This window comes from Choloepus didactylus, chromosome 3 (genome assembly GCF_015220235.1).
Source record: "Choloepus didactylus isolate mChoDid1 chromosome 3, mChoDid1.pri, whole genome shotgun sequence".
NCBI classification, from domain to species: Eukaryota; Metazoa; Chordata; class Mammalia; order Pilosa; family Megalonychidae; genus Choloepus; species Choloepus didactylus.
Genome location: NC_051309.1, coordinates 212,904,485 through 212,923,529, shown reverse-complemented (window position 1 = coordinate 212,923,529; position 19,045 = coordinate 212,904,485). Strand labels below are relative to the sequence as shown.

General features: G+C 43.5%; 1 long non-coding RNA gene across 1 annotated transcript in view; it reads left to right on the top strand.

Annotated features, from left to right (window-relative positions):
* The window catches only part of LOC119528976, a 72,738-nt gene that overhangs the window by 19,067 nt on the left and 34,626 nt on the right, over positions 1-19,045 (top strand). Inside the window, exon 2 of the long non-coding RNA XR_005215795.1 lies at positions 7,427-7,613. This is a non-coding gene — a long non-coding RNA (uncharacterized LOC119528976). The remainder of the gene's footprint in view (positions 1-7,426; positions 7,614-19,045) is intronic.

The following is a 19,045-nucleotide window of genomic DNA, read 5'->3' as shown; positions in this document are numbered from 1 at the left end:
TGACAAAAGAGACAAAGCAGGTTAATAATGAACGTACAAATCACCTCTGGTCTACTTAGTTCCAGCATCCCCCTCCATTGCCGTGTGATTCAGGAAATAGCTAAGTGAAAACAATGAGTTCTAATGGAAGTTTAAGCAAAGATAACAGTTTTCCTAACTATGGTCCAATGCTGGTTGCCAGTATTATGTGTTTGCAAGCATATTCTACTGAAGCAAGATGGGAAGGTCATGCTGGAAACTCACTGTGTACAGGATAAGGTCTGCACTCTTTGGGCTGGTGTTCTAGAACTCCATTAGCTTGGCCTTAGCCTGCCTTTACGCGCTCACCTCCAGGCACAGCCCCCGATGAGCTCGAGGTTTTAGCTAAAATCCACAGCCTGCGCTTCTCCTATCACAGGGATTTCACCTCGGCTTTGCTTGAGCAGCCTCCTCCTTCTAGAAGTTCTTACCCTGGTGCTGCTTGTCATGTCCTCCTCACCCTCCGAGCAGACTTACCAAGCTACCCACTGTTTACCCCATGTTTTACAGCATGACTGATGTGATTCAGCTCTGGGACATGTGGGTGCAGGAGGTCCAATTTCCCTGCTCCTCCTCCAGCAACCCCAGCAGAGATGGAGGGACAGCAGACCTTCCCACAGCTGGGCAAGGGTTGCCTCTGCAAGGCCTGGTAAACCCAGAGAGTCCGAACCTCAGTGCAAGAGTGTAGTAAGAAATAAAAGTGGTAGCTTAAATAGATTGTCAAGCTACAATCGTTATTTGTATTTTCTCCCTCTGTTAAAATGTACTGTCTCTTTTCATCTGTCACTCAGATGCCTATTGCAGGACTTATTAGTTTTGGGGTGGTCAGTGCCCTGTGATTCCTTGAACGTCTCTGATAATGGGTTAGCCACTTACTAAATGGTCATGCATAGATCCAGTCATGTGCTGGGTGCTCTGGACACATCTTCCTGTTCAGCTGAACTCGGGCCCAGCCTCAACACTCAGCCTCTTCAAATCCAGAGGAAGTCACCGCATGGGGCCGCCATGGAGAAAGGAGGCCCTGCAGAGTTCTCTGCAGTTCTTTGTACCTGCATTCCAAGCTCTGCCCCTGTATGATCATTTTCAGTTTAAGGGCACTACCCCTCCTCTGTGCCTGCCCAAACTCCTCCATCTTAGACAGATTCTTTTGTTTCACAAAGCCTTCCAACACACACAGGCTCCAAAACACACAATCTCTTCTTATCTACTGTAGTGGTTTTGTGTTTGCATGTCTTATCTCCTCCAAAAGACTGCAAAGCTCCTGGACGAGGGAGGGGACGAGGGAGGTTTGTCTTTTAAACTTCAGAGTACTTGGTATATTGCTAGGTACACAACAGGTACTTAATAAATGATCCATTCACTGGTGCGGACATTCTTCAAGTTCCAACAGATGAAACTGGGATCCTCAACCTTGGTCTGGACCCATAGTCCTGGCATCTCCAGGGAGCTGTGGGGACATGTAGACACACAAGCTCTGCCCCAGAACTACTGAGTCAGAATCTGCATTTTAACAAGCTCCCCTGTGATTTGTGTGCATATTAAAGTTTGGAAAGCACTGGACTAAATGATGCTAATTGCCAAAATTTGCTCTCTTATTCCTCACTTGGCCCACTGTCTTTGTATCCCCCTACCCGGCTCACCCCCCACTCACACTCCCTCCCCACATCCAGCTTCATTTTAACCATTTTATTTTCAGCATCCTCAATTCTTTCACTCCCCTGCTCTATCTACTTCTGCATACAAAATCCCAATAATTCACCTTCTCTACTCTTTGCTTGTTGTTCAGTGAGCCCCCTGGCATCTACTATACATAGCAGGGCCCCTTGTTTTGTTGAATAAATGCATGCCTTGCTCATCAAACTGCCATGGGTGAGGTATTTATGGAGGTGTCTGAACTCAATATTTTCTTGAATGGTGTATAGTATACCCATTTAAAAAAAAATAATTCTGCTTATCAGCTCACCCCTGGCTGCACAGAAGGAATTCACAGGCCAACAAAAACATGGGTGGGAGTGAAATCTGGGCTCCACTGTTAAAAAAGAATTTGAGAATTGCAGCAACCTTCATGTTAAGTCTAATTCTTTAATTCAAAGACAAGTATTTCTCATTTTAAGACAATCAAACATAAAAAATAAATCACACTTATAGAGAATGAATGCCAAGATTTGCTTTAAAAAAAAATTCTTCCCCTTCAAAATGACTGAAAAGGGTCTCTAAACCAGTAGTCTTTGAGGGACCTTTTAAAATTACATTTATTCACCTCTCAGTAAGAGCATAGGAATCTTGAAATTCTGGCAAGCCTTCTCTTTGGTGTGAGTTACTCTATTTTATGTGGAATCCAGGAAAAAGTAGGTTTGGGGTCTGAATTACAGAGAAAATTACTTCAATTTCTCATCTCCTTTTTTTGTAGCAGGAGCTAAGCAGTTAAGTACCACTGCTGAAGATATCACTTTTGGCTCACACTGCCTACCTGCAGTTTGATTTACAGTGATAATTTTCCGCAGACATTTTAAAAAGCAATTTTTCATAAAGGAAGAGAGATATATTGGACAGTGTCTTCCTTTATGTCAAGGGCCAAAAATAATTGGGCCATTTGATTTCTATTCATTTTTCTTGAATCTCTGATTGCTTGCACACTAACTTTCTCCCCTGATCAATTAGCCTAACAATTCATATCAATATTTTATTTTTATTGGTTGACTACTCATTTCATTAAAAATGTAAGTGCATTAGCTCCATGTGAAATTATTCTATTGGGATGGGCTTGTTTAAATATTCATAACATAAAAATTAATAAATCTGAGCACAGCATTTGCATTGTAAAAAGTCAAGCGATGGTCGGATGTATTTGGTCCTACATGATATTCACTAAATTAAAAACCTGGATCATCATCTTTTTACTGATTCTCTCTAACAGCAAAACAATGTAACAGAAATTCCTTATGCACCTAATAACTCGTTGTTTCTCTCGGCTTCACCCAATTATAACTTGCTTCCCCTTTTGTGTTGCCCTCCACCTGGATTCTGACCACTAAATATGCCTGTCTAAAATCAAAGATGTTAAATTCTGGGTGTAACATTTATTACTATTTTATCCAATCTCTCTCTTTTTCCCAAGAAAATAAAGACAGTGGATCAAAATCGTGTAGAGCAAACGCTCTAGGGTCTAGGGAAAACCGATGGGTTTCCAGTGGAGGAGGGACACATACTTCAGAGTGGGTAGAGTTTATTCAGAGTGGGTAGAGGTTAATCTCTTTTTAGATTTTAGTGTGTTGGAGTGGCTGGAGGGAAATGCCTGGAACTGTTGAACTGCAACCCAGTGGCCTTGATTCTTGGAGATGATTGTATAGCTATATAGCTTACACTGTGTGACAGTGTGACTGTGAAAGCTTTGTGGCTCCCACACCCTTTGTCCAGTGTATGGACAGATGAGTAGAAAGATGAGGACAAGAAGTAAATGAATAATAGGGAGGGATGGGGGCAGGGTGTGTTTTGGGTGTTCTTTTTTACTTTAATTTTTATTCTTATTTTTTTGTGTGCGTGGTAATGAAAATGTTCAAAAATTGGTTTTGGTGATGAATACACAACTGAAAAATAAAAACAAAAAAAAGAGTATGTCTTTGCAAGAGAAAATCTAGGCCTGGACCTGCAAATATGTGATACAAAAGCCACCACTCCTGCATCCTTTCCTATAGGGACCCGGATCACACTCCTAGATGGGGCCTCAGAAGCCTTCTCTCTACACCATCTGGTCAACCTCTACAGCATGATCAGAAATGGCCCATGAGGTGAAACCTATTTGCCTTCCTTTAAGGGGAATGATTAACAGAGAAGAAATTCACATTCACTCGAGCTGTACAGGGCAGAGCACAGCGGCGATAACTTCCTGGTGCTGGAGGCATCTACATGGCATCCAACTTTGGAGGGCAAACCTCTTGACTTGACGTTGAGGGGAGTGGAAGAAGGCATCAGGACAGCAAAGACGAGAACTCTACATTTGCTTGAAATGGTCCCTGATATCCAGCACAGACAATTCTGTATTCAGATCTCACAGAGATGGTGTTGTGTTTGTGATTCTAGCCACACTTTATAAATTACATTCTTTTTCTGGACCATGGAAGAAAAGAAAATACTCACATCCATAGCCTGTATTTATTTGATTTTACTGAAATCTGATAACCTTCTGTTGCTCCGCTACACATGAGGCAGATGTGGAATCCACATAAGAGCTGGGAAGACAGATGGTGTATAGTCTTTCCCTGCGTATGTGCACAGAGGCTATGAATGTATAAAATATACAAGGAATGGAATGTTTAGAGATTATGTATATATTATACAGCTGAAAAATCCTGGAATCATCTACTCCAGAGTTTCTCAAAGTTTGGTCCCCAAACCAACTGCATCAGAATCGCCTGGGATGTCTAAAACAAAGAATGCAGCGTCCCACTCCATTCTCCTGAATCAGTCTCCTCCACATTTCCACCAAGTCTGCTTCTGGATCAGTGATATTCTATGGCTGGTTGACCGATCGCCTGGTGGAGCAGAAATGTTACTCTGTGATCAGAGATCTACATATGTGTCTAGGGATGAATCTGTATTTCCTAGTCAAGTATAAATGCATTTTAGAGTTATTGGTGGTTTTATTATTATCTTTACCCCTCCTGCCTTTTATATCAGTTAATAGTAGCTTTAATTAAGCTTGTGTTGCTGTTCTGGTTCAGTTCTGCCTCCCAGATTTGTAGTACATTATGCTTAGCTATAGTGAAGCATCTTTGAATCATCTCATCATATCTGGACTAGCTTCTTTCCTCCCAAGTCAATTACAGCTTCTTTGCAGTTTTCAGGCTGTAACCTTGACACAGTTAAAAGGTCTTGATTTTCTGAAATATAATAATTAAATGAAAAAGAGAGTGAGCCACAGTAAAAATGAACAATAGCCATACTGCATATTTATGCCCTCCTCTTTTCACCTGGAGGCAGCCCACAAATTTAAACTAATATGACTACACGGAAATATAGTGGATCTCTTTATCACTACACAAAAGCCCCTTGGAGGAGTAAATTATGGTACCTGTTTAGTTGCAGTAAAATCACTACATAAAAGGTATAGGTAGTAATTAAGTAATATACCATACATGACAGAAAATGAAGGGAGAATTTCAGAAGTTAAATGTACTAAAGGTCTAAACTTGGCCAGAGCTCCAGGTGCAGAGCCTTAATTTGTAGACTCCAGCATTGGCTGTACATGATAAAGGACCGAGAGGTCGGAGAACCCTCTAGCATCGGTTCAGGACTCTGAGGGATTACCTGGACCATCCTGCACAAATGAGCTGGGCTGACAGCTACTGTACCAAACAGTCAGTGGCCATGGGATTCAAAATGCTAAGCCAGGTGCCTGAAAATTCTGGCCATCCAAAGCTTTGTGGAGTTGAGAGCAATTTTCTCCTGGAGGGCTTATTTTTCTTTGGCACCAGCATCCTCTGTGGAGTCCTGTGGGAAAAGAAAGCTGCTGTCTGATCCCTATTAAGAGAAGAAACTTGTAGATTTTATTACACTATATGTTGTTACACATCACCCTCAAGTAAGAATTTATTGCAATTCTTCTGTAGGATTAAGGAGTTAGACAATAAAACATAACTTGTGGAAAGAGGAGGATAATGAGAGAAAGCTGTGCAGTTAGAGACGCTGGGGACTGTCTTGCTAGATTATAAAGATTTGATGAGGCCATAGGCCCTTCTTGGAGCTGCACAGATGTCACATGTGACAAAGGGGCCAGCAGACCAGCCTGCTACCTGGGAGAGAAACAGGGAGGCCATAAGCCCCTGGCTTGGTAGAAGATAAGATTTAATGAGCACTTTCCACAGACCAGTTACTATGATAACAGTTTTTTACTACTTCAACTCGACTAATGATAAATAAGTACCTAATTAGGTACATCAGCTCAAGTACACCCCTCAAGAAGCCCACGGGTTCATACGACTATCTCTATTACACCGATAAGGGAACTGCAGTTAAGGGAATTAAATGACTCGGTCAAGGTCATGAGCCGGGCCTGTGGGTGTGATTCCAGAGGGCCCACTCTTAGCCCCTACTCTACATGCCCTTATGTGGTTGGTGGGTGACGGCATTTAAGACTCACATGCTCTCTGTTAGGGTATTATCTTCCACTACTCCCAATTAATAGATGAGGAAATAGAAGCTTAGAGGGCTTGGGTGAGGGGCTGCTGGTGATGAAACCTCGAAATCAAAAGTGCCAGGATTCACACCCAGTGCTCCCTGATGCTGCAGTCTGCCCCTTCCGCAGATACTGGGGTCACTGGGGAAGGCCCCCTTCAGCTGTTTCCAAGAATAAACATTGGTCGAGACCTGGGTGGGTTGAACTCTGATACAGGGCCTTTCCCAGTAGCACCTGGGCCAGGAGCTAACACTACCAAGCACTGGAGTCTCATATCTTAAACCAGAGAATAACCCCAGACAGACCACAACTAAGTGGCAAAATGCGTAGCTCAGACAATAATGGGTGGTTAGGAAGGGCTGAAGAAATCAGTGTGAGCCAAAGCGGTTGGGAGGGTTTCCTAGAGGAAGAGGATATGAGGTGGGTGGAAAATATGGGCAGTATTTGAAGAAGCAGAAAATTATTTCATACACTCCTTTTAGTGCAATGCCTCTGAATGTTCTCAGTGTGCTAGATATGCATAGGGAGATTGAAGAAACATGAAACGCATTTTATAGTCTCAGATGGCTTATAGTATATTTGGTGAAACAAGACATACAGGAAATGACAATGATCAATACTAGTCAATAGGCAATTAAGAGAGAAATTATGTTCCATTATCTCAAGTAATTTAGTTTCCGAGGACAGGAAGATCGGTAAGGGCTCAAGTGATCTGGAAACTGGAAAGTCTTCTTGCAGGAAGTGGGACTTGAGATGTGCCTCAGAGGATGCAGCGGTGGGATGGAGGTTATAAATCAGTAAATGTACAGGACAGGGACAGAACAAGGTGGACCATGGGTTGGTGAGCAGCAGGCAGGGATGCATTCTCTTTGGGGGGGGGGCTGAGAGTAAACTGGGTACCCCAAAGCTACCCAAATAGTTTGGAATTAAGTTTGCTTCCCTATGAGTTAAATTATGCACATGGTGGAAAGCAAGAGATGCAAAACCATCCAAGAGAGAAGGCCACCAAAACTACAGGACTCATTAGTAACGGGGACTTAGAAATGTTTTTCTTCATTGCTGAAGAAAGTCCTGTGGTCAGCCACAGATCTAGGAACATGGTGGGGGGAGAGTCACCTCTGCCCATCTTGGAGCTGTCCAGGGAGCAGGTGTCTCAACTCTGGTTGTCCACTCAGGGCGACTGGTGTGTTTCCTGTCTTTGATCGGTGCCTCACTGGTTGGGCTTCTCTGCAGGACCCCAGGACTGCTGCACGTGCCTCACTGGTTGGACTTTGCACAACCCAGAGGTGTCATCACCCAGCACTGGCTCCTCTAGGATACCTGGAAACCTGTGTGGGCCTTTAAATAAGTTCCCATTTAAACTTTGATACATACATTCAGAAGGTCCTCAGAAATTCTCACTGCCAGAGAGCAAAGAGAGGTAAGTCAAGGCCCCTTTCTGGGCCCCTCAGAGCTCAGGCAGCTGAATGAGTTCAGTCATGGGATCCAGGAACAACCCGTAAATGGGGACTGAATTCTCCTTCCTTACCATCGTAGGTGGAAATACTTGGCATTCACATCATATCTTTAACTGAGCTCTCTGCTGGGTTCTGGCAACTGTCAGAACATCATCAGTGTCCCCAGACTTGCACACAAAATGGACGAGATTGTGGGGCCAGCTACTGCAGATACCTGAAAATTCCAGGCTGTGGCTATCTGACCCAACACTGACCTGACTTCACAGACAGTTATGTTTCTTTGATGGTTAGTGTCATGCCAGGAAATGCCCCTGATTCCCAAATGACAGGGAAGAGTTAGAGGTCCTAGTGTCAAGGCTGGAGGTAAATGGCCCCAGGAATCCTGAATGAACATGAAGACACAGCTAAGACGAGGTGGCTACCAAGAACCCAGGGTCCTTCCCAGAAACTCAGTGAGGTCCCTCTACGTGGTGAAACAACCTGCCGTGATATCTGAGGGAGGGCAGGAGGCAGACGGCCTAATCAATGAAAGTCATGAGCTCTTTCTGGCCAGATAATCCAGCTGGAAACCTTAGGAGCCCAGGACCTTTAGAGAAAGAGAACAGAGGTTGGGAAATTTAAACAGGAAGGAGGAAATGAGTGTGCAAGTACATATGTGTATGCATGTGTTGGATTAGAGGGATGGTTAGGATAAAGAAGGGTAAAGGGTTCCCCCTAAATGTTGAATCTTTGGAATTTTGGGAACTCATACATAACCATTTTCTCCACTTGAATTCAAAACCCATGGAGATAGTAATACAGGTGATGCAGAGTTGAGGGTCAACATATTACATATACAAAAAGCTGGCTAGCGAGTATGGTTTTAGTGCTACAGTTCAAGGATGTGCTGACACATCACCTCTGAAACACATGCATGGAACAACCCAAGGCCAGGCAAGGCTGGAGCCTGGCAAGCCTCTGCCATGGAACTGGGCCCCGCTGCAGGGAGAGGAGTACCCGAGCAGATTGGCTCTGCCCAGAGGCAGATCCGGAACAAGAAGGAACCAAGAAGGGGCTGAGCTCCCCAGGCCCAGATTCTTCTCCCAAGACACAGGCCCGATAATTGTCTGCCTACCTAGAGGGAGGGGATGAGAGAGTCTGGAGTGGGGCTGGAGGGGTTACCCCAAAAAAGGTTCTCCTCATGGAAACATGAGCCTAGTAGTGGGCAGGGGGTGGGGGGGGGCGGAATCCTCTGTCCCTTAACAAGCCCTGTGCAATCAGAAAGCAACAACCAGAATTTATAGTCATTGTCCTTCACTGGGGGCTTGTGCTGGTTTGGATGTATTATGTCCCCCCAAACACCATGTTCTTTGATGCAATCTTGTGGGAGCAGATGTATTAGTGTTGATTAGGTTGGAACCTTGGATTAGATTGTTTCCATGGAGATGTGACCCACCCAGCTGTGGGTAATATCTTTGATTAGATAATTTCCATGGAGCTGTGGCCAAGCCCATTCAGCATGGGCCTTGATTAGTTTACTAGAGCCTTATATAAGCTCAGACAGAAGGAGCTCACTGCTATAGCTGAGATAGACATTTTGAAGATGGCCGTTGGAAGCTGATGCGGACATTTTGGAGGATGCCATTTTGAAACTCAACCTGGGAGCAGCAGATGCCAGCCACGTGCCTTCCCAGCTAACAGGTTCTCTGGATGCCATTGGCCATCTTCCAATGAAGGTACCCGATTGTTGATGCCTTATCTTGGACACTTTATGGCCTGCAGACTGTAACTGTGTTACCAAATAAACCCCCTTTATAAAAGCCAATCCATTTCTGGTATTTTGCTTAATGGCAGCGTTAGCAAACCGGAACAGGGCTGATCTAAACTGAATAGACAACAGGTACTTCTCTGAGCATCCCAAAGACTTCTGAGACGTGCATTAGCGATGTTGTCACAAGGCTTAATTTTTCAGGCCTGCAGAGGACTATAGTTATGATACTGAAATGTGAATAATGGAGTCAGAAGGGAGGTGTCTTACCAGGTAAATCCCTCTTTTATACTTTTCTGTGCTTCGGGGGTGTTACACTTGCCTTTGGATAAGAATGTAAACTCCTTAAGAGCAGGATGCATGCATGACCCTTCTCAGAATTGACCCTATTCCTGTTTAGTTTGTACTCACTACTTATTCAGTGACTTGGCCCCCATTCACCAGTGGTGTGACTACAAACTAACAGCCCTAGACAACTTGGACAGTTCCTAATAATCTTGATCTTGAAAACTATTGGAACCATTAAATCCCATAGCTGGAAGTTCACCTTGTCCAATCCCCTACCCTGAAAAATTTCCTCCACAATCCCTTCTGGATAGTTGCTTATACTGCTTCAGTTTCCCACAGCCTTATATAGTAACTGCACTGACTCCCACATTAGTTTGTAGAGTGTAATCTCGATTACCAGGACACTTTGTGTCAGGATTGTGTTTAATTTAATCTTAACTGATACTTTACTCATTCTTTTAAGATGCCTGTGACATTACAAGTCTTGCTAAAATATGTGGGCTCTGTACATTAAAAGAAGGAGTTTGGGCTCTCCTTGCTGAGCCCCTGTGGTGGGTTGAATCGGAGACAGGACTAGGCTGATGGCTCAGGGTTGATGTTGCGATGTCGGATGGGGGTGCAGTGGGAAGTCTGGTTGGAAACATGGAAAAGCAGCCCCAGGTAGCTAAGCCACAGGCAAGAAGAGGAGAGGTCAGAGTTCAGAGGCGCTGTCCATTAGGGCCCAGAGTACAGGTAGGAGATGGTCAGGGGCAGATGCAGAGTTGAGACACCTCAAATTCCAAATGGGTCCTCTTCAATTTACCCAGACTGCAGCGTAACTTTTGGTCTCCAGCCCTCTGCCACCCTTCTAGATCCTGGTGTCCTGCTGGGTGAGCATAAGGGCCTGGAAGCACCTAACAGAATAATCAGAACGTAATAGTCCATCTATGAAAAGCCCTTACATATATTTAAGACAATATGCATTTTGCAAAGTACATCCAAGTACATAAAATGGTGATAAAATATTAAATGAGGTAGAGCACCAAGAATGCAGACAGAATGGAGACTAGGATTATTGGTGTCCAAGTAATGAGACGTTTTGGGTCATAGAATTTAATCTTATTTTCTAGCCATCATCTTGGACACCGTGATGATGTACATGAAGATTGGGAAACTCTTCCCGTAAATATTCATGCAGATCTGAGAAGGTTCTGCTCTCTCTTTGATTAAAGTAGAAAAGGTTGATATTGCTCCTTTGTGTGGCCCTGGAGGATGCAGGTGACAGACGAGAACATGACTTTAATAATCCGATGAGCCCAGTTTCTTTCTGGATTCCTGGGCTTGATCATTAACCAGAGTAAAAGAAACATATTTGTGAAAATTGTATCTGTGAATTGCAGTCTAGCTACTGTCTCCATTCTTTCTCTTTGCCCTTTAATATAGTTGAACTATCCCGGGTTGAGCTAGAGAATAAGTCTGTGTGTGTCGATGAAATCCAATTGGATGGATATTACAGGGTTCATAAATACCCTGAATTTAGTCTTCTGGAATTTTCCAAGATTGAAATCAAATACACTACTGCCTGGCTCTAAAATTCCAAGTCAGCAGTATCTCCCATTTCACACGGCCTGTATGTGACAATTTTTGTGGGAGGTTATCACGGTATAAGGACTGCCGGAGTACTCAGGATTTATCTAATCAGGTTTTCTTGACACTTGTTTTATTGCATTCAAATCTCACAGCTGATCAGGTGACTTGACTGTTTAGTGAGCTGGAAGAAAAGAAAAGCTTCCTTAAAAATGCCTGCCACTGTTTTAAACTCATTCTCCTGAAAATTAAAGGAGTTTTGCCATGTGGCTTAAGCTATATCATTCCTGGATGGTCACTGAGTTGGAAATCTGGCCCCAATTGCTATCTCTCCAGTTTTAGGAAATATCTTTGGGTGGGTAGGTGTTTGGACAGATGGCTCTCAAGTTTGCCTCCAATTCTCGAGTTTGTGTATTCTAAAATCTAATAGCCACAGCATTTAGCACAAGTCCTCCCTGCTCTTTAGCACTAAAGTGGTAGTTAGTGAATAAAGTGGAATAAATGAGTGAATGGATAAATAAATGAACAAATGACCAGAATTGTCATGTAGCTATAGACTCAGGCTTCTGGGAAAACATTTTGCTTTGGATGAAAACTCTTGCAAAAAGGACTCCTACTTACCTACTAGGATATGCCAGGGTCAATGGTTGGTGGGAAACCTCACCTACCCTTGGGTGCCCCAAGGGTTCCCCAAGGGTACCAGTTGTAACTGATACCCTTCAAAGTAAACAGGGTATATGAAGGACTGGAGGTAAAAGAAGGGTATCAGGTGAATTAAGCCTCAAAATCCTGTTAACTATAGAAGCTGGCATTTGACAGTGCTTTGCAGTTTCCAAGGTGGTCTCATATGCCACTGTCCCCTTATGTATCTTGTGAGGTATCATTACCCCCACTTATGAATCAGTAAACTGAGGCTCAGAGATGTTGCCCCACTCAATGCTGTATCACTAGTAAGTACAGAGCTGGGACTTGAAAACATTTCTTCACACTCTAAATGCTGTGTTCTTCCAGTCTCCTCCCTGAAGTGGTCACCCTTTGGACTGCAGAAATGGAGCCCATACCTACTGCCAGTGAGTAAGACTGATGAGCCAGTGAAGTTAGCAGGCACCAAGGAGGACATCCTGGACTGCAAATCCCCACCTGGCCTCACATCCCCTCCCCAGTGAGAGGAACACATCACAAGACTTATAGTTGGGCTGAGGGCATGAAATGCATTTGCTTTGAAGACATATCTTGAACATAAAATAAACAGAACCCTCCTGTTCCAGTTTGCTAATGCTGCCATTATGCAAAATACCAGAAATGGATTGGCTTTTAAAAAGGGGGTTTATTTGGTTACAAAGTTATTGACCTAAGGCCATAAAGTGTCCAAGCTAAGACATCAATAATAGGGTACCTTCACCAAAGGAAGGCCAGTGTTGCCCAGAAAAACTCTGTTAGCTGAGAAGGCACATGGCTGGTACCTGCTGATCCTGGGTTGTGTTCCAGCTTCTCTCTCAGCTCCTGTGCATTCTTCAAATGCTCTTGGGGCATTTTGTCCTCTCTTAGCTTCTCCAGAGCAAAAGTCTGCTTTCAACAGCCATCTTCAAAATGTCTCTCTCAGCTGCAGCATGGAGCTGCTTCTGTCTGAGCTCTTATAGGGCCCCAGTGATTTAATTAAAACCCATGCTGAAGGGGCAGGGCCATGCCTCCATGGAAATAATCCAATCAGAGTTATCACCCACAGTTGGGTGGGTCACTTCTCCATGTAAACAACCCAATCCAAAGGTTCCAACCTAATCAAGACTAAATACATCTGACCCCACAAGATTGCATCAAAGAATATGGCTTTTTCTGGGGGACAAAATATACAAACCAGCACACCTCCCTAAACCACCCTTCTCAAAACTTAGGTATCCAGGGATCTTTTTAAGGCATTGACCTCAAATTTTAATCTTCTGTATTTCAGAACCTAACACTTCTCCCACAGACCCATCAGCAGTCCCCCAAGAAGACTCTTCTGTGCTTTGACACTTGAATCCAGCATCTTTGGTGTGAAATCACTATTTGCAAGTATCTTTTGGAGTTCCCCCTACCTGGTGGAATTCATATGTATCATTTTCACTTTGTATGCAAGGCTCATCTCTTCAGGGTCCTGTTAAGGGCTGCGATAGTTATATATCTCCCCATTTTATGGCTGAGGAAGTTACTACATCAAAGCATCCTCTGGCTTTCCCTCTGTGTAATTAATCTAGACCACTTTGCTGGCAAGACCTGGAAAGTTTATCTCTGCCAGTTGCTATCAATGACAGCTTGAAAACAACAATGAGAGCCCCACAATTCTGATCTTCAACCTCAAATCATCCAACTATGGAGTTCCTGTTGTTCTTGGCATTCCTACAAATGTGCTGTTACAATCAAACTCTCCAAACTGTTATTTCCAGACAGTGGTTGCCACAGGGTGCCAAGGGTAGTTCATGCACATTTACTGTCCATCTGCCCTTGGTTTCCAGGACTCTGTCTCTGGAACAGTGAGTGCTGGGTTCTCAGACCCTACTGTGTTCACCCAAACACCTACCCACTGCAGGTAAGAAGAGGCCATGAAGCTGAGTGGTTAGGAGCGTGGGCTCTGAACCAGGCGGGGCTTGGGTTTCTATCCTGGCTCCACTGCAAATAAGTTACGGAACTCTTCGTGGGACTTTGAGAAAGGTTCTGAACCTCTGAATATCTCAGTTTCTTCATCCATAAAATGATGATAATAATAGTATACCCACCTGGTAGCTAATTAGGATGTAATAGATTAAACATGTAACGCACTTAAAATAGTGTCAGAAGCAAGAATAAAAACTCAATATAGACTAGCTACCACCACTTTCAGGATTAGTAATCTGTGCTTTGATTTACAGAACAATTCACCAAAATGTTCACCTTCAGAACTTCCTTGCAATGCCTTGTCAAAATCCACAGTTTAAGTACTCAATCTCAATCATGCTGAGTGACAATCCTTGGCCTTCCCAAATTGCTCTGTAAATCTTCAGAGGCTACAGCAACTTGGAGGTCAACGAGTTGTTGAGTCACCTAATCCTACACCTATTGTCTGAAGAGCACTTTATAATTTACAGAGGACTTTGTCTTACACTCCCTGACTCTGTCCTCGCAACTCTTGTGTCCTCTCATATTGATCTCTTGGCCACCTCAGCAGTTCTGGTGCTCTCTTAACTCTGGGCCTTTGAACTTGCCTTTTCCTCTGGGTGGGATAGCCACTTGAGGATATTTTGACCCTTTCCCCTTCTCTGTAACCCTTCGTGAGGCTAGACTTTCGGGTATTAGCCTAGGTTTTACCTCCTCTGGGATCCTTTCCTACTGGCCTCCTCCCAGTCTGAGTTAAGGACCCCTTTCCCAGCACCTTGTACTTATCACCTTGCTACTAACACGCTTGTTTCTTTTTCCCTGTCAAACCCTAAATTCTTTCAGGGTGGAGAACATTTTGTTTTTTATGGTCTCTCTGCTCTTTAGGACAACCTCAGGCATTTCAAGGGTGTTAGAAAACAAATGAACCACCAGGTGAAGGATATAGAACTTGCTAGAGAAATTTGGGGAAGGTTTCACAGCAGATGTGACATGTGATCTGGGTCTAGAAAGATGAGGCTGATTTTGACAAGCAGAGGAGGGAAAGCAAGTGTCTCCAGTCCAAGGGACTAACAGGAACTGAGGCACAGAGATCTGCTGACACTGAAACCTGGGGGACATTGGGGGACAGGGGTGATATGGAAGGAGGAAGAGGCATTGGGCTGGAGGGAGATATTTACTCAGGGCAGGAGATTGTGAAGGATGATTTGCACCAGAGAGAGTTGGGGGAACTTCATTCTGCAGAAAAACTGGGATCTGCTGAAGTATTTTAAGCAGGAGGGTATTTTAGAAAAAGTACACAAAAAAATAGGATGGTGCAGGAAGTGCATCTTATGCTTGCGTCTGTGAAGAAAATAGAAAGATACTTTTGCTGATATATGCTTAGAATATCTCTGGAAAAATACTCTAAAAACTGGTGAGAGTGGCAGGCTTTTCAGAAGGAAACTATTATGGAGGAAAACGGGTAGGAGGAAGACAATTTTCCCTCTATTCCCTTTGTACTGTCTCAACTTTTTCCATGTGTTTGTATTATCTTTTCTAAATGAGCACATATTTTAAATAGATTATAAAGCTGTATAAACAAGGATGGAAAGAAAGGAAGGAAGAGGGAAAAAAGGGAGAAACCACGCATCACTATATGAAAGAGTGAATTGTCTCCCAAGAGACTGTGGGGTCAAGACCAGCAAGAGATTATTGCCCAGAATAATCATCCCAGAAAGCCAGCCTCACGTGGTGCAACTTCAAGTTTGGGGTGCTTCTCTTTTTTTTTCACTTTTGAATTATAGATCCTCTTTTTTCATACTATGATCCCAACTTCAAATTTTTAAAATGTCAAATTCATCCTTAGTTGCAGCCAAAGACATGGTTCTTGTGTCTCTGTTGACCTCTACGTTTTGCTTCAAGGTCATGCTGGCTTCCTCGGACATGCGAACGTCTTAGCTGGGTCCCTGTCCCACTTACTGGATACTTTGCACCGAGGCTGATCGATTCATGGAAAGTTCAGGGTACACTCACGGGAGGAAGGAGAAGGGGCTGCTCTCCCCCTCAGAGAAGTGTTTACAGCGTGAAGGAAGAGAAGGAGGCTTTCTCTCTGTGTGTTTCCAGCTTCCTGTCTGTTTTCAAGAGCTTGGGAATCTGAAGAGAAGGAACAAGCCCCAGGTCATGTCAGAAGTTCAAATTCAGGCATAACAGGACAAAGCAAATCAGCAGAGACGTACCTTGGTTCCCAAAATGCTGCTTTGGGATTGTGAAGCACGAACAGTTTTGGACTCCCAGTGAGAAACATTTCTAGAGAAATCACATTTTTCAGGCAGCAACTTACAATTTAAAGTACTGATGGCAACACAAATATAGGTATGCCTCAATTTAAGAAAACCTAATGTGATGGTTAGGTTCATGTGTCAACTTGGCCAGGTAATAGTGTCCAGTTGTCTGGTCAAGCAAGCACTGGCCTAACCGTTACTGCAAGGACATTTGTGGCTTATTGAATCATCAGTCAATTGATTGCATCTGTGGCTGACTACATCTACTATCAATTAAGGGAGTGTCTTCCACAATGACAGAATCCAATCAGTTGGATTTAATCCAATCAGTTGAAGACTTTTAAGGGAGAAGAGAAAACTTTCACTTTTCCTCAGCCAGCCAGCCTTTCCTGGGGAATTCATCGAAGACCTTCACTGGAGTTGCCAGCTGTGGCTGCCCTACAGAATTTGGACTAGTGCATCCCCACAGCTGCGTGAGACACTTTAATACAATCTCATATTTACAGATACCTCCTGTTGGTTCTATTTCCCTAGAGAACCCTGACTAATATATCCGATAACAAAAACTTGGACTCAGAAATTGGATGCTAAGGGTATACTGAATAAAACTTCAACTCTGACACTATCTGGACAATCTTGGGCAATTCATTATCTGAACTTAGGTTTTCCCTTTAGATCCTCAAGATGCAATTAAGCTCTCTCCTTAATTCTAGCAGCATGTTTTTTGCATCCTGAAATATTTCTTGTTTTGTATGTTGATGCCCTGCTAACTTCCTTATGATGAAAGTTAGCCTAGAGTACATTCACCATCGTTTCTTAGGAAACTGACACATCATCTGAGAGGCTGGATGGGATGGGGAGAGGGGGTGGGTAACTAAGGCACTTCATGCTGAATTGCCCATTGCTTTAGACTTTTAAATATTTGAGAGGGGGTAGGAGCCTTTGTGTTGCTCTGAGAACATGTCCTGTGCTGACCATCACTAAAGCTGAGGAGGCACCTGTGACGGGGTCACTTTCGGTGGCATGAAGAGCCTCCTCTTGTACATGAATTTGTTGATATGAAATCCATGCTTCCGATGCTGCTACCACATCAGCACTTGAGCCTGCCAGTTTTTCAAAAGCCTCTGTTGATGGGAGCTCGACTCTTGCTTGCTAACAAGGATCTGAAAGCGGTTTGAAAAAACACGAACAAACTTTTACAAGATGTTCAACCTTTTAGGAGATCCAGCAAACAGTAAATATTATTAAAAATTAATTGTGCCAAACATACCACTACAATTTAAATGGGCTTGTCAGCTTTTCATAGCGAAAGGTTAATATTGTGTGTTGCACAACGAATAAATTCAACCTGATTACCTGACTCAAAATTAAATTAAGGATTGAACACTGATGCACTTAGTTTTTAGTACACTTTCCATTGTTATATGACTCCCCTTCGAGTCATCTGTACACAAGCCATAGTTCTCTAAAGTGGGTAATGTAAATTTGCTATCTTTGGTGTCCTTTACATCACCAGAGCAGATATCAGTTTTTGGGTATAACTTTGTTTTCTTGTGATAATAGTTGATTCATCTTAGTTTTGCTAAAGTTTGCTCTTTCAGATTCATGTGGAGAACAATCTATTTCCATGCCATTTGACTTCCTTAATTTAGTTCTTGGTAACTTATCTGGCCACAATAGTGCAATACTTCTCCTTGGACTTCCCCTGCCTATGTTGTCTCACTCCTCTCGCCCAATAGATGCTCTAGAGTAGGATGGTGTCTTAGTGTCCGAGGGCTGTCGTAACAAGGGCCACAAACTGGGTGGCTTAAAACAAGAGAAATGTATCATCTCACAGTTCTGGAGACCAGATGTCCAAAACTTGTAGGAGAGAATCCCTCCTTGCATCTTCCAAGCATCTGGTGGTTTGCCGACCATCCTGAGCGTTCCTTAGTTTGCAGCTGCAGCACTTCCATCTCTGCTTCTTTTGTCACATGGCATTCTCACCTTCTGTCTGTCTCCAAATTTCCTTCTTCTTCTAAGGACACCATTCTTATTGGATTAGGGCCCACCCTAATCCAGTTTGGCCTCATCTTAACTAATCATGTCTTCAAAGACTCTATTTCCAAGTAAGGGGAATAGGGCTGAACACATCTTTTTGGGAGGACACAACTCAACCCATAACAGGTGGACAGATAAAACACAGGACCATTCTGGAGCCCTTCTAACTTTCCCAGGACTTCTCCCTGCACAGACCCTCTACCTCTGTCCAGTCCTGCCCTCCCTCTCTCCATCCTGTTCCTTACACCAGCCTTTCAGGCTCCATAGGAGCCCCTTGGCTAGGGGCTCAGCCACTGGCTTCCATGTCTTCCATTGGCACTCACCCACCTTGAAGTGCTGAGTTTATGTACAGGACGCTCCCTACTGTAGGGACATGTTGGTAGCCTTGGATAGCTAAGCTTCTCTCTCTCTCCTTAGGTTTTCTTCTCCCACAAAGACAAGTTCAAGTCTTAATCCTTCCTTGTTCCAGTGGGTGTGAATACATTTGTAAAAAGACCTCTGAAGATGTTATTGTCAATTAAGGACTGATTTGTGAAGAGGATCTTCAAAAGTCCTATTTAGGTACGGCCAAATTGAATCAGGGTAGGTCTTAATCCATGTCACTGGAGGGCTTATAAAGAGAGGAAATTTGGACCCGTTCAACAGAATCCAGAAGTCAGACATAAGGAAAAACCAGAAGCCAGAAGTCTGAAAGCCAGAAAGGAGAGAAAGCTCACCATGTGGTTGAGGACTGTCATCACGAGAACACTACTAGCATGGCCTTGATTTCAGACTTCCAGCCTTCAAAATGATGAGATAATAAATGCTGGTTGCTTAAGCCAACCCATTGTGACATATTTGTCATAGCAACTCTGGCAAACTAAGACAGGATGCCCAAACTGTC